Raw genomic sequence first — 17,569 nt, forward strand, 5'->3', positions numbered from 1 at the left:
TTTTTTCTCCCTGGGGAAATATGACCAACAAAGTCTGACATTCGAGAGAGCAAGGCCAATGGTCTTACTGTCTCTTTAGTGTATTATCGTAGCCTTGCCATAGTCTTTCATCAATTTAGATGACATCCAGGTTAAAGTTATGCAGTTGAGGTGTGAGTTACACTGTTATCATGGTGTGATTTTAATATGATGTAATGTACAGAGAAGGTATCAAATAAACAAATGTGCAAATAAAGTATTCATTGAGAAAAAAAAATCTTTCAACTGAAACAAACTCCAAAGCAAACATAGTATACTGAAGGAAGCAAAAACCTTTTTATGCCAAGTGTAATTTAAAGTGTAGCTGCATTATGGATGAATGTGAGCACATTTATTGTGCAAAAACACCCTGCATGAGTTTTGCAGCATTTTGACAATGCATATCCTGAGTTTCAATGATTGCAAAACCCTATGCCTGCAGGAAAAAAAACAGATGACAAATTTACGATGTGAGGGTGAAACCTAAAGTAAATAGGGGTGTAATTATTTACTAATACAAATTGGAACCAGATTTTATCATGATTGTAGTCATTATTACACGGACACATAGACCCCTGGATTAATCTAAATGTGCCAAAAACTGGTTGACAGATAACAGTTAAAATTTGTTCACCTTAGGTTTTTCTGCAAATCCAACAAAGGATCAATGTCAGATTTCCAAGTCAACTCCAGAGTAAAATATCAGTGTGGTCTGCATCAGTACTGAGCCAGCACATGCTGGAAGTAGAACAAGTGAGCCCACGCTCAGATCTTGCAGCAAGTGGATACAGAAGACTTTTAGCAACCACAACTTGGTTACAACTCTGTGAGGTTAAAGGTAAGTACAGCATCTACTGAACAATTTATTGCCAAAGATTTAGAATCTTCCATAGAATCTTCCTTTAGAGTACAGTAACTGCTTTTGGGACCCCATTCAAATGTTAGAGGTAAGGTAAAAGATGTCAACTAAAAAATGTTTCAGATGTTTCAAACTTGCACATCAAAGTAAAGAACCAAGTCATAGGAGTATCAAATGCATTTTTCCTGTTTTACGAAGTAACAAAAATACTTGTGATTCATTGGACCTTTATTAAGAATTTCCATTTAATGGCAACTTACCAATGCCACATGCCAAAAATGAAATGGCTTGTGTCCAACAGAAAATTAATATTTATATTAAACAAACATTGAGAACATTAATAGACTGCATTTAATCGCACCAAATGGTTCTGTAAAAAAATGTATCATCCTTGAGTCATCACAGTCATCACACCCCATGTACTTAAATATCTATTGGATCATCTGTACAGGTAACATGCATACCCCTATGAATAATGCTATGTTTTTGCGTGATGCCAATACAATGAAGGCTAGTGGATATGATGTTATGATGCTCTAATGTGTTTACAGGAATGTGAGTGGAATAGCTTATAAGCAACTTATAGAAACACTATAACTGAAAGGTGGATCAATTGTCAGAATATTGTTCTTCATGAAAAAACACAATTCCAAAGAAGCTGGATTGTGTGTCAAATGTAAATATAAATAAATACAAAGATATGTAAATCTCCAAAATCAATTAATTTTTTACTTTTCACAATAGAACATAGAAAACATCAAATGTTTAAAAGTGAGACATTTTACTATTTCCTGAAAAATATTAAGTCATCTTAAAATTCATGGCAGCAACACATCTCAAGAAAGTTAAGGTGGGGGCAACACAAGACTGAATTGGTTGATTGTAAAAACAAACAACTAACTAACATTAATTTGGTTAATTGCCAACAAGTCATTAACATGACTGGGAACAGAAGCACCTACAAGAGGCAGAGTCTCTCTGAAGTAAAGATGGGTAAAGGTTCAACAATCTTGGGAAAAAAAAAATACAAATTGTAAAGCAATGTCAAAATAATGTTCCAGCAGTTGAGTAATGTTAAAAGACTCAATATTATATCATCTAGAGTATATGACAACCTCAAAAGATTTAGAAAATCTGTGAACATCTCTACGTGCAAGAATAACTGCATTAAAAACAGTCATAGAAATGTCATAGAAATTCTTGCGTAGACTCAGGAACACTGCCGGAAATCACTGTCTGTGAACACAGTTCACCGTGCCATCCACAAATGCAGGTTAGAGCTCTAACAGGTAAAGAAGACACCCTATGTGAATATGACTGTCTGGGCCAAAGCTCATTTAAAATGGACTGAGGTAAAACATTATTTGACTTTATTGTTTTAAATCATGGACACTGCATCCTTCGGACAACACAGGAAAGGAGACTATCCTTATCCTAGACTTATTATCAGCTAGATGTCTACTCTTTTGGTTTATAAGGTTTGCAAATCCTTGTATTTTCTTTTTTTTTTTAATTTACAACTTTTTGAACTTGGTGAAGTATACCGATTAAAGGATTTTGTTAAATGACTGGGTACTTTGTTAAGAATCACCAGCTGTTTTCAAGTTCCATAAACAATCAATTTAGCTTTTAATTTAAAAGTTAAATCTTTAAATCTTTGCAAACAAGTGTGAAGAGCTTTTTCCTGATCATTTTAATCCTCTTCTGAGCACACATAGGCTTACTATTAGGTAGTCCGGTGTAACAATATAAGCAATATTGCATGGCCCACTTCTCACCATTGCATAATGAATAAATGGGAGATAGACTTGAGCTGAAGAAGGGAGGGATGGAACATCAGATGCCTCAGGGAAACAACCACCCAATTCAACTGCATTTTACTTCACTACTTTCCACAAAAGCTAAAAGGATTGGAGGTTGAGAGGGGGGAGAGGGATAAAATCTGTTTTATCTGAATGGTGCAAAGGCCAGTTGAGAGCACTATCTATAAAAAACATGTACAAAAGACATCTCTGAGTGATGTACAGAGAATAGTTTGAAAATGTTTATTTCAAGTACTGACATTTATGGTGAATGACATTTCAATTCCAGCATTTGACTCTGTCACCCTGATTTAACATCAGGCAGTGAATCAGACAAATTCTAAAAAAATCTCAAGTGAACCCTTTGACTGCTCATCCATGAGAAAATGTTAGATGCCTGTCAGGATTGTAAAACAAATAATCACATTAGATAAGTATATGATGCTCACATTTCTCTTTCATCCTTTTTCTTTTCCTTATTAGCTTTGCTCTGCTCTTCTGTGAATCACAATGACTAATACAAAAAATGCAGCTTATTGCAAGACAGCTAAGGCCACAGGAGTTTTGAATTGTGTACTGCACAGTTGTTTAACTGTGCCAGTCAACATTTGTGCACAGATGTGTGTGCATTTTCTCTGCACTCAGTCCTAAGGCAGTTCAAGTCTAGGCTGTCTGCTAAGATTGTAATGGTGTTTGTCCCTAACAGTTCAGACCAGAAGCTCTTACATTTCTGTTTGGTGCCACTCTTCTTATCTCTACTTTGTCCTGCTGCTAGAGAAAAAACTATTTCAGTATGACACCCTCAAAGATATTTCAACCTCCAAAATCCAAAGGTGGAGTAACGTATATTAGAGGTGTAAAATATCATTCCACATAATTTTCTAACAAGGCTATTATCAAACTGATGGAGAGAACAGATAAATAAAAGGGTGAGAATACTGGATTCAGTGCATACCTGAGCTTATTAAAGCCTGTAGCTAAGCTAGAACACCACTAAACAATATGTCTTACAATCAGTAATGGATCAGATGACTTCTTGTAGTGAGAGAGGGGATTACTCAGCAGCAAATCTACAAAGAATAACTTCCCAACACTGCAGCTCTGTCAAACTTTATGAGCTGTTTCAGCCTTGGGCTGTTTCAGTCTTGGGCTGAAAGGATATCTGCTTTAAGCTAGTTTCAACTTTGATGAATCAAAGAAAGCAAACAAAAGTAACAGACGATATATACACCAAGCTATTTTTCACAGACATTAATGAAGACTGAAATAATGTAAAATTCATCAAGTGTACAAAGAGATAACAATGTTGCTCTATGTCAGATAAATGTTGAAAAAGGTAAGTGTCAGCTAAAAGTTATGATACATGCAGACAGATACAAGCTTAAAGGGAAATAATGTTAGGATTTGTATTTACATCTTCCAAACAGACCCAGAGTTTTGGCAGGGTGACAGGTTAGCAATACATACTGTTACTTATATAATACTGATATAGTCCAAAAATCTAAACAAACCTGCATTCATTTTTAATTAAAGCGGAACTCCGGTATTTTAAACCTAGACCTTATTTCTGGCATAAAATACTTTTATCTATTCACCGAGAACAGTTTGGCGAAAGTTGGCATCCTTCAGAAGCTATTTAGATAACTCGCGATCCATATAACGGAGTGAACGGGGCAAAGACGATGCAGCCTCTAAATAAGGCATTGTCTGTTTTTATTTCACCAATACTTTAAGACGAATGAATGAAGGAACGCGTTATATTACTCTGTTAGCACATAGCTCATAGATCATCAGAGGAGAAAAAAAACGACCTTGACAACAATGCAAAGACAACATCCAACTGCCGACTGAGACATACAAGAGGGCAAGTTTGACATGTAAAACGGAGCAAGAGTCTACATTTTAAGGTAAAAAATTATCCAACAAGCTCAGTTGTAGGCAATTTTATTGTTTTTAAACTAAAAAACATGTGGTTCAATTTAAACTAATATTATTTAGGCTGTTTGGTACATGTAGGTTTTTTTAACAAACTGAAAAATACAACAGTTAAACACTCATTAACTTACAACATAGTTCATTCACTACGTTGAACAGCCAATCAGAGTGATTTGACGGAAATTAAGTATCCAAGCACTTTGGACCAATAGAGTCACACGTGCCTTTATATTAATTAATTCATGCAGCACGATTTTTACAAATAGGACTGTTGCAGTGGGGGAAGGTGTTGGAGGGTTGTGTCTATGCAAAATTGGCCTCACTGATGTCTATAATGGACAGCGATAATAGAGCTCTCTTTACCAATCAAGTCAAATACTTTTTAAAACTTTATATTGAAACACTAAAGGCATCTGACTTCAAACCTCCTGCCTTCCCCAGCGGGATATGGAGAAGGGAGAAGAGTTTTTGTACCCAGATGCAGTAATGGACAGCCAGGGCAAAACTGGCACAGCACTGACATCAAGATTCAGACGAGTAAGCCAGGAGTGGGAACCCAAGATGGGGAGCCCGTCCCCAGCATTCACCTGCAACGGAACATCAGGTCTGTTGAGCCCCTAAAGCAGGTCACTGGGAGTGTGGCTGTCTAGTGGTCTACAATAGTTGTTTGGCCACAGAAACCCACGTCACAACAGCAACTATCTCATCTGCCTGGTTTCAGGTAATGGTAATGACGAAAGGCCCAGGCAGCGGAAGACCCCAACATGCATCAGGAGAACTGCGTTGAAGAAATGGCACATGAACCAGGGAGAATTCTATAAGATATCTAGGGTCAAGCAAGCCAGCATTTCTAAATTTCTGACGTCAAGACTCAGTACTACTGATTGTGTTGAATATGTATTTAACATTCTACACATTCAAATTGAATAATAAAAACAAAAAGGGAGCATTACAGTTGTGGTTGTTGGTTAGCATTTCTTAAATCTGACCTCAATACCTTGGTGTTACAAATATTTCATTATAGCAATAGCCCTGTGTGCAAACCGCATCTTTAAAAAATAAAATGCTAACATGACTAAAACTATCATACATGCTCACTTTAATGTTTATTCAAAACTATCAAGCTAAAATATAGCACATTAGCTTTTCCTCTTATCACAGATCCCAGCATTGTGCAGCTATATCGGCCTGTGAGAACCTGCCGACAGATGTTGCCCGAGGAAATCAACATAATCACACACAAATGGTTCAGAGCTGTGTCAAATTTCACACATATTGTTGCTGCTTACGGCTATCCTGCCCCAGCCTCTGACCCCTCAGAAACCGGACACTGGCTGTTGCAGTGGAACTCTATGGCAACCATAGCCCTCCAAGCAAATCAAAAGCAGATACTGCCTTAACAAATCATGAGTGATGAAACTGAAGTTAATGACAAATACACATGGGCTGTTTAGAAGAAAAACAAGATCCCAATATCAGCGTGGATTAAGCTTTATGCGACTATAAACATCAATTGAGCTCAGCACTCAATCTCAAACTTTTGAAAGGCTAGCAGGAAAAGGTAAAGGGAAAGGTCCAGGAACTTAAAAAAAACTCCTCTAATCCCCTTTCACAGCTCTGTGCACGACAATGAGGAAAATCACAACAAATAAAGAAAAGAACAAGGGGTAAACAAACTGAGCACTGGTGAAACTGGCACTTGTTAGAAGAGTGTAAGCTGGAAAATTAGTTTTGGGGTCAGACAGAGGCTGTGCTCCATTGTCTGTCACAACACCAGTTCGTCATGCTTCTGTGGAAAAAATCAAATAAAACAATAGCAGCCTAAGAGGAAATATCAGTCAATGTTTTAGTTAATCCTCGTGATGGCTATTGTGAGAGTCATGCGTGGGTAACCATGAGAGTGTTTAGTAAAGGAAGTGAGTCAGAGAATCTATGTGTTCTGCTTATACAAGGTCTTGGTTACCACACTTACATGAGCACTGAAAAAAATTCTCTCTTTAAAAAAAGAAAAAGAGGTTTTGACTTAAGAGACAGAATGGCTACTTTAGTTTTTAAGCCCTCTGGATATTTTAATACGCGTACAACATTTATCATAATTGGATGGGATTTTGTCATGCAACTCAATCTTGACATTTCATGATGAAATATTCAAGATAATTAACTGGAAAAGAGGAAAGCAGCTGTTTATTGTGAATTGAGGGTTTGCCAGCTCACTGAACTGAAGTCTCAAATGTCTCACCGTTAGAGCATTTTATTGCTAAATGTGTTTGGAATTTTGAAAGCATAAGAGCATCAAAGCTGAAAACTTCTATTTAAGCTAAAGGTTGTATTTGGTCTTTCTGGTGTCCTCAACCACACACATCTCTTTCAGTTGCTCATGCACCCCATAACTTAGCACCTCCTCACACACATACACACACTCTACTGTTTGTCTGCCCTTACGCACATCTAGTGGAAGGTCAGAGTCTGTAATTGCTGCCTCTGTGACGTGGGCCGACAGGCAGACTGGGGATTGGAGATGACACGCACCCATTATTAGTGGACCAAGTGCTGTTTTTGCAATTACTGAAAGTTTGGCTGAGCGCACTGAATCAGACTCTGGGATTCTCTATTCAGAAGCCATTTCAACTCCAACTGGCTGCACAGCTTCTGTTGGCCCCGGCCTAAACAGCACTGGGCAGGGCTTCTGCATGAGCCAGAAAATATGTTCTGATGGGGTTTGGAAACAGAAGAAGTAAAGTCTTCACTTTTTTAAATGTTTGATTCAAAAGTCCTACAATTTCACTGGTTTCTTTTTTTTTTATCTTTGCAAAGTAGCTCAAAGGTGACCGAGCCAGGCAGATTAAAAGTCATGAAGACTAACTGCATGTTCTGGAGAGTCAGTGTAGACAGGTAGAAAGGAAAAGAAGAACAGAGGTAAATAACTTCACCTCTTTACACCTAATCAATAAATCCATCAATCCTTTGAAGTTTGTGTTGATGTATTTGTTGTTTGCTTTTCTTGAAAGTTGTTCTTCCAATCTTTGAGTTCATCTGGATGAATGGTTCTTATATTATTGCAAAGACTGTTTTCTGCTTTTGCAAGAACCAATTGCCTGGATGTTAGGCATCCAGGATATGACAGTAACTTGTAACTGTGCCATCAAGTTATTTCTAAACCTGTGGGACACAATGCATTGAAATGTGCCCACATACAAAAATAGAACTGTACTCACCTGTGTAGCTCAATCCCAACCGTTCATGTCAAAGTAAGCAACTAATACAAGGTGAGTTTTTAATTTAGTAATTTAGCAACTGAGCTAAGCTAGCATTAAGATTGTTCCTCTGGCACAGTCCTGATTGTTTTGTATGAATAAAAAGCAGGACTGTTCAAGCTTTCACAGGGTTTAACAGAACAAATCCAAAAGTCCACAGCCAGAAAAATAGTGTATTGGGCAAATTGTATGGCCCTTGGCCAACTTATTCAGACCGCTGATTCTGGACTATTACATAATCCCACCATATGGGCGTGTGCCCAAGGAAAAGGGTGAAGTCTGTCAGTCCAGTCTTCACGTTCTCTATCTGAGCCTGTGGGAACTATTATACCATTATTTACACTATTTATACCAAGGAAACTAATGATGACATGACAGGTGCAACTGGAAACTAAGACCCTTTTGTTTGATTGGGGCAGGAAACTATAGAACAATCACTACCTAAATATGGAACAGGCATTAACTAAAATAATGACCATAAAAAGACAAAGACTTACCCACTTGACATAAATCCAAGAAACCAAAAAAGTAAAGTCTACAACAAAACTTACAGACCATAACGACATATGAATTGATGGAGGAATTATCATTATTTACACAACTATTACAGCATAGCCATCTCTAACACATGTTGAAAACACTAACAGGCCATGCTGTGAACATAAAAAGGTCTAAGTCACAAAAAAGAATGTGACTACAAGCCTTAATATGGCTAAACTGCTCATCAAAACACTTAATTAAAATAATTAAATGTTACGCATATGTAGTGAAAGGCAGCTCTTCTTTTAAACATGGTTGGATGTGCACAGAATTTAATTGTAATCTCAATCTCCTCTGCAGACTGATTAGTTGATTCATGTTTTTAAAATGCTGCAGACAGACCTGAGGTTCAGTGCATCTGTTTCTGCAGAGTGTAGACAAGTTTGAAGCTGGATCAGCAAACTGCATTGCTGATCCACCGAGATTAATGAAATAAAAAAAACCCTCTGCTTTGTCAGATGGTCTGATCATTACTTTCTTGCACAGAAATGCAAAAATATGGCTTGTAGTGCTTGCAGTGACTTTCTGATATACTTCACTTACCACCTATATTATTAGAAACTCATGACTAGATACACTTAAAATTTCTAGTTATGTTAGTCAAAAATGATGTGAGTTACGAGCTGGTATACAGCACTTGCCTATATAGCGTGAACTATATGCACACACTGTCCAGCTCTGTACTCTCTGGTAAGGGAGTTCCCAGGAAGTCTAGACATACATATTAGTTCTGCCCAGCAGGTCAGTAAGAGAAGGAAGCAGACTAGGAGCCAGCCATCCACTCAGGCATGAGGAGAGTTTGAACCTAACTCAGTCTATATGGCCTTGTGCTTTGGCTGAGGTTGTGGTTGTTGTGCTGGTAGCCAGTGGCTTCTGCGTACCTGCAATCTCGCTGACGATAATCCAACATGGCAGCCCTGAGGGCAGAGCCCATACAACTCTCTCAGCCCTCTCAGAGTAATTGGTGACCCCTGAACCTGCCCTTCGTAAGAAAGGAGGAAAGGGAGGGCAAAGGAGAGACAAAAAGAGGAGGGGGAGATAGGACAAGGGAAAGTCAGAGACACTACAAAAGGGGAGACGAGGTTATACAAAAGAAAGGGTGACTAAAGGCACGAGAAAATAAAAATTAAGTAGACGTGAGCCAGGAGGAAAAGGTTAATCTCTGTAACTGTGGATAGTTTGAAAGTTCAGAGCCAAAAAAGTATGCAGCCCAGTTGTCTTTGTCCTTTACATGGGTTGAATGGGGAGTCCAGTCAGTTCCTTTAACTACATACTCTGAACTTATTCTGAAAATACAAACTGCAATGAATAATTTCTTGGTAATTTGTTGGTACTTCTGTAAGGGCGTCACTTGACAACATTCACTGCAACACAAACTGGCACATCTGATCTTATCCTTTTGTTTTCTAAAGTCTGCAAATAAAATCATTGTTGTTTTGGTTGTGTAGTACTGGCTAAGTTACCATTGCACAATTTTAAGTTTAAAAATACCACTTTCCCATTTGTCATAAATGCCTCATTGAGGCAGCACCATGGACTCATGGTATACCAAGATATCTATCCAAACCCTTGGACATAAATATGCAAGACAACGTTTCAGATTAGAGGACATTTGAAGTGATATATCCAAAGGGGAGCAACTAAAACTTTAGTTACTTTGTTAACTCAAAAGAACCGAGGACATCTTCCCCAATGTGAGACTGTGTTCAAGATCTGAGTTATTCTGCATCCTCATAAATCAATGTAGAGGTTTAACACACTATTCATTTGGCAAGTACCAACATATGCAAAACAATATTTAATTTTCTACAAAGGCAGTGCAGAGTGGGTAAGTGGGGTTTCATCTGAAGTGGAATCTGCCATCTCCCTGTTTGTACATGAAGGGCATCTTTGCACTGCATGGTGTTTGATTCAGGACCTTTCATCAGTGTGTTGGTCATATTGCCAATGAGTTATGCAATTTTAAAACACCTGTCAGATGTTCACAAGGTTGTAGATTATACATTAGAAACAAGGGAAAATAGAAACCCCATAACCCACAGATGATATTTCTGTAAATTTAAATGGTTCTGCAAAAAACATATCAGAGGAAAAAACATGTTACTGGAATTATAACAAATGCCAGCATTTTTATTTATTTATTTTTTTAGGGTTGAGCAATTACCAAATTCCTGTATAAAGACAAAATCATGAGGTGTTAGTCTAAACTGAGGTCTGCTGTACTAAAAATACTTCAAGGTTACAGACGGAGTGTTTTGTGTACACGAAAAGGCTTGCTGACAAACCAAAAGTTAGTATTGAATATTCAAGTATATAACCAGGACCACAGACTTTTGAAACTTAATGCCATCATAATGCCACACTAGAATTACCATAATGACCAGTTTCTTTGCAAAAGCTGAAATTGCTGCCTTGTGGTTGTAGGCAAACCGAACAGTCAAGCTGCAGTTTACATCCATGTTTCCACATGGCCTTTAAAGTGTTCCTAATCCTCCATCTACGATGACAGGTTTAATTTCCTCTACAGATTTTGAAGGTACTTGAGGTAAATACTGATTTTGACATAGGCATATAAAAACTAAATTGATTTGATTTAGTTTTTTTAGGTTTTGGTATTCTTATTCATCTGGACGTCTACTGTATCTCAGTGTATGTTCATTAAGTGATGCAAAAAAAAATCATATTCCTTGTGTTCACATACTTTTATGAAATTATTGTGTGTTGGACACATCACAACAGTTCTTCATGTTAGAAGCTAAAAACTTCAACGAAACACAGAAGAATGGAGCAACAGTGAAGTTCAGAGTTGATAGAGTTGATATGTGACAAACAAGTAATTATGCAAGTGCTCAATCGTGTTATTATCCGGCCAGTGGCCCTTGTGTTCTCCTGTATAAGTTTTAACAACTTGGACCAATTCAACACCTGACTCCGAACGGGTTGGGGCCTAAACTAGGGACCCATAGTCTATCAGCTGTCCATGGTCAGACTGAGAATTTTTTTAAATATTTCATTAAACAAAGAAAATTTAAAAAAAAAAAAAGTAAACAAGTGTTCCTTCGGGTCTGCCTCTTTTGAGATCTGTAGAGCTTAATAACCCTTGGATCACTTTGTTATGGCATGAGGGAGCACACACTAAATAGTTTGGGAGCTCTTGCCCAGAGGGGTAGAGTGGAGGGTTAGTGAGTGGGTCAATCCACAACCTAAAATGATTCACCCAAGAGATGGAAACTAACTGATGGATGAAAAATGAGCTATTGTAATGTTGCTTTATGTTATTTTCTATATCCTCATTAAAAAGAAATATAAATGGGCATAATGTTTATTTTTACACTTATATGCTGTTATTTTATCTAATATGGAAAAGCCCTATTAAAGCTAGAAATTTAAATATGGTTCCACCTGTATTAATATGTGATATGCAAGAAAAAGATCAACACACAGAAGTCCTTGGCATGTGTTAACCATAGCATAAATACAAGCTGTTTTTTTTTTTTAAAGTTACAGTTATACCCATGTATTTCAACATGCAGCACAGTCCTCTGTTGGTCGTATCTCTGAAATTATAAGCAACTAATTCACTTTACCCATGCTCTATGTGCCTCATTTCTATCTTTGTCTTTAGGCAGTACATATTAGTTTGTTTCACTGCAATCTCTCCCGCCCTGTCTGTGTGGGTTTTTCTATTCCATACGAGTCCATTTGTCTCCACTGATGGAAAATAATTGCAAAGCAAACAAATCATCTCTGCCACATTGAGCAGGTCTCTACTCCTGGGGGATAGCAGCTAGATAACTGCAGGAATGAAAGACAGACTGACACAGAGATGAACAGGGAGAGAAAGGAGGGAGATGAAAAAAGGAGGAATGGGGAGGTTCAGTGCAAAGTGGCTTAGCATTTGCATTATATATGCAGAGAGTTAAAGAAGTGTTATGTCGAAGAAAGTGATGCAGTCGGATTGAAAGTGACTACATGGTGTACTGAGGAGGCCATAGAAACAGAGAGAGGCAGAGACATTAGTGGAAGATGGAAACTCACTCCAGGAACATAAGGAGGAGACATCTGGGAACAGACTGTCTTGGGAGCAATAATTATAGCACGATACAAATGGCCTTTTTACAAGTAAAACCTAAAAATTGCTCTGTAAATTCCGCATAAGTATATCATACAAGTTTCTCAGTCATAAACTTTCAATATTTTGGGAAAATTTCTTGAAATCAGGAAAAGATAATATGAAGAACTAACACTCATCCATCCATCCATCATCATTTTCTTCATTGCCATGTGCAACAGAGGACAGCTACCTAAACTTTACTCACACAAAACTTGATTGTCTTGTTGATAGGTCTACAATTTCAATACGTACAGCATTGCACAATGTTGCCCCGCTGAAAATAAAAGCAATCAGTCAAGAGGTTGGATTCTTGGTATAGTTCAGCAGACTGCAAGAAAGTTGGAAAGAAATTGGCCTTCCTCTAACTTAGAAGAGACTGTCAGCTCAACAATGAAGACACAGTGGCTGGAACTGGACCAGAGAACCACACGACATTTCTTATAATTTGGCACTATAAATAAAACTGGATTGAACTGAATAGTCAAACTCCCATGATCCCCTCAGTAACTCTGCAAGGGTAAAGATCTGGTCCACTGTTGCACAACCTAGACAAACACCACACTGCTGTGTGTAGTTGGAACACACTCTCCGATACCCTTTTTTAAAAATGGGAACCACTACCGCGGTCTGCCAGTCCACATGTGTTGTTCCAGACCTCCAACACTGAAGAGGTATGTTAGCCAAGACAGCACCACCATTCCCAGTCTTTAGCATCTCAGGGTGAATCTCGTGCACCCCTTGCATTTTACCACCAAGAAGCTTTTTAACTGCCCTGGTGACTTCCGCCAAGGTGATGCACAAGTCATCCCCCAAGTCCTCAGACTATGCTTCCTTAATTGAAGACATGCTAGCCAGATTGAGGAGATCCTCAAAGTGTCCGACAATAACCTCAGTTTGGGTAAGCAGTTCTCCACCCTGACTGCTCACTCCCAATTTTAGCTTCAGCAACCACCAATGATGCAGCCCTTTTAGCCACTCTGTACCTGTAAGCTTCTTTAGGTGACCCTTTAAATGACCTCCTTTGGCCTAAGGTGGTCTGGTATCAAGTGTACTTAAGAACCACCTTATGGTCCATCATAGTGTTTCTAATGGACAATCCATGATTAGCACAGAAGTCCAAAAACAAAAACACCACTCTGTGAGACGGACAGGACGTTCCTCCCAGTCATACCTCTCCAGGTCACTCCATCATTACCAACATGGGCACTGAAGTCAAACATCGGAATCCCCAGGTCGCAACACCTTGAGGACACCACCCAGAGACTCCAAGATCAGCACGTACATTGTGGAAATATTGCATGTTTTACAGACTGAGAGCTGCACAATTTTTCTTTAGCAGTGTTACAGTTTTGAAGAATGACTAATAAAGGTGCCCACAGCCAGGAATATATTGGAAAAAAGTTCAATTTAGAATCTATTAGACAAAATAGAAGATGTAGCAATAGTTTGAATCCTGTTCTAAAAATATTTTTCTGGAAAATACTCACTTAAATGTAATGAAAATAACTTCTATTGTGAACAATGGTGCCTTTTTTGCCATAGAAGACAAAATATTTTACATAACCATAGCCACTGCAGGTTTATCACAACTACTGCAGTTGTGATAAACAACTAGTCCTGAGAGTGAAAATATACTCACAGACCTGTCTGCCTCCAAATCAGCCTAAACAGGGATCACAGTGATGTTCAAACTCGGTCTTGTACTGTCTATGCTGATATCAATATATCTGTTTACATGCACAACAAAATTCTGATTTTAATCTATCAAAACCTTACTATGAATAACACACTGCCTTCGTGATCACCTTAATCTTAATATGGTCATATATGAAGTGAACAACAATCAGATCAAGCTAAGTGGAGCATGCCAGTCTTAGTACCACAACATCCTCTCAGAGTTTTCACAGTAATGTGCAACACACAATGAAGCTCCTTTCAATACAGAACAGGATGGCTACAAGAAAAAAGAAACTCAGGTGATGCAGTGTTTTGAGGGATATGGCTTTAATGGGATCTTTGGTGCAAAGACTGCATTGCTGGAGATCATCACTGCCACAATATAGCTTTAAACAACTTTACTGGGAATTATGTAGGTTTCAATTTAGTTATATCAGTCACAGTCAAAAGACGAAACAGAAAACCTTTCAAATAATTTGAGCTGTTGCGAAGTGGTGGCCTGAGTCATGGGGACAACAATCAAATAAATGGGAGGACTGGAGAATAAGCTGCCAAATCAACACTGAAGGGAGCCAAGAATGAGTAACAATCCTTGCCTATTCAAAAACCTCCAAAAGTTATGTAATATATCATTATTTACCACTTAGCTTTTCAGCTAATTAATCGTATTAGAGCACTGTCAGTGGGGCTTGGTTGACAATGATCTAGCAAACACTATCAAGCATTTTTTACATTGATATGTTGCTCAGTCCTGATTTTTGCATGGAAATATGGGTCATCACGTTTTCCAAAGTTCCCATCCCTCTTCAGTAAGAGGAAAAATAAAAAATAACAGCTTTCAAGTCATCTAAACTTTTAAACCTGGTGCAATACATGAGTCTTCCCCACATGTGTGGAAGATACCTCCAGGTTTCTTTGAGCTGAATTTCCTTAAAAATAATGTCATTGTTTATACTTCAGTTAATGTAGTGATCAGTGTCTTATTACATCTGGTTATCCTTAATGGTGAGAGATCAGTATTGTATGTCATTGATAACCACAGGATTGTGTGTATTTTTAATACCTTGTTCTGAAGCAGACAGTGAAGAAAGAGTAGCACACACATCAATAACTGCATATTTTTGAGGCGTCCATCCAAACTTTCACTTCCTACAAAAAAGCAAAAACAAGCATAGATTCTAGCAACAAAGACAAGATACATTTTATTCCTCTGAACTGTAAATACCTCTAGGATAGGTTTCCAAAACATTAAAATGATTTCTAAAGGTTTGGCATTCATTAAATAGTAAAACATAACAAAGGATGCACTCACATAAATGCTACAAACCAAAACTTAACTTGGGATTGCATCATTTGTAGAACCTCTAGCATTGTATAGCTCAAATAATGTATTAGTTTATTTTTTCATGCCAACTGCAACATCAATATCTGAAAGATAAAGTTAAAAAAACATATCCCTAGTTCTGTTCTTAGAGTGTAACTGAGAGCAAGCAGTTCAGCGAGTCATTGCTGTCAGGTAGATAAGGTATAAAAAAACTGACACTATTTCCACACTTCAGGCCAACTTTGGCATCCCTGTACAGCCATTTTTATTACTAATCAACCTATAACTACATCATTTTGATACAGTTTCTAGGAATAATTAGCTCAGTCCGGTTGTAATTGGCAGTGTAAATTAAGTTAGTCTTTCATTGTACAACATCTATGGTATACAGTCAGAATCCTGGAGCATGTTGTGAATAATGAAATAATTAATTATCAAAGAATTTTTCCTGTGGCCAACATGATTTGTCTTGGATCAAACTCAGCCAAATGATACATGGTCTTGTTGGCGTTTCCCCACCCACTTCTGACTTCAGTTCATCAGCATCATAAGATCTTAACACACACTGAGTGTTTTAAACTTCTGAAACAAATCCAATGTGCTGTGAGGTTGGAAGAGGTTACACGCGATTGAGTCTCCAGCAGATATTATTGACAAATTGCTGTGGATCCTCTGCTCTGGCTGTGACAACTGAGTAAGCCTTACTATGCCAGTGGAGGAAATAGATCATGCTGAATGGATAAATACACGGTGGTCATTGAAGCAAGCCCTCAGTCATTTTCCACAGAAGTCATCATAAAGTTTTGTCAGTTTGTTGATCTGGAGCATTCTGTTGTGTGTCAACACAATGCCAAGGAGGATAAACATCAGCAATGATTTTAGAGAAGAAACTGTTGTTACCCATCAGGGAAGGGTTATAAGGCCGTTTCTAAAATATGTGGAATCAATCATTCTGCAGTGAAAAAAATTATTCACAAGTGGAAAACATTCAAGACAGTTATCAATCTTACCAGGTGTGGTTGCCCCAGCAAGGTCAGACGGTACAACGCTCAGAGAACCTGCAAAAAACTCAGGAGCTACAGCTTAGATTCTACAGGCCTCACTTACCAATGTTAAAAGTTAAGGTTCATGACAGTACAATTAGAAAAAGCCTTTAGGAGAAAGCCCCTTCTCTCTAAAAAAGAACATGGGAGCGCAGATTAAGTTTGCTGAGTTGCATGTTTGCAGAGATGTTTGGTCATAATGCACAGCAGCATGTTTGGAGAAAACCAAACACAACATATCAGCAAAATCAAGTCATACCAACTGTCAAACATGGCGGTGGAGGGCTGATTATGAGGGCTTGTTTTGCAGCCACAGGACTTGGTCACCTTGCAGCTATTGAGTCCACCGTGAACTCCTCTGTACACCAAAGTATTATTGAGGCCATCTGTCAGACAGCTAAAGCTTGCAAAGGACAATGATCCCAGACACATCCGCAAATCTACAACAAAAGAAAAAAAGAATGAAAGCACAATGGTCCAGGAAAAGTCCAGGCCGCAACCTGATTGAAATACTGTGGTGAAACCTAACGGGAGCTATACCTAAACGAATATCATCTTTGTAAAAAAGACTTGACCAACAACAACGTGAGGGACTGACAAGGTCCCACAGAAAATAATTATCAACGGTGATCGCACAAACTTTTACATTATCCTTCTAATGAATGAAAAAAAATGTTTTGACAAAAAAGTATTTACAGCAAGGGGTTTAATATAATGGCCATCTTCGATTTATATGTACACCAGTGAATTGCAAGTAAAACAACTTCTCAGTTTGGGTTTTTCACGATGTGCTGTTGTTTGACTCTCCACAGAAGTCAAGTAAACACTCCACAAATTATTTAACAAATATAGTGACTGTCAAAAAATAAATTTAAGTTACACCAGAATAAAACCGGCCTATTTGACAGACGCAACAACCGTCTGCAGACGTTCAGTTAGTCTGCCTACCTTGAAAGTAGTCAAGATGAGCTCTGTCAAGGAAAACTAGTACGGTGCACTAAGT

Source organism: Leuresthes tenuis, unplaced genomic scaffold (assembly GCF_036924035.1).
Source record: "Leuresthes tenuis unplaced genomic scaffold, fLeuTen1.0.hap1 SCAF_4, whole genome shotgun sequence".
Lineage (NCBI taxonomy): Eukaryota > Metazoa > Chordata > Actinopteri > Atheriniformes > Atherinopsidae > Leuresthes > Leuresthes tenuis.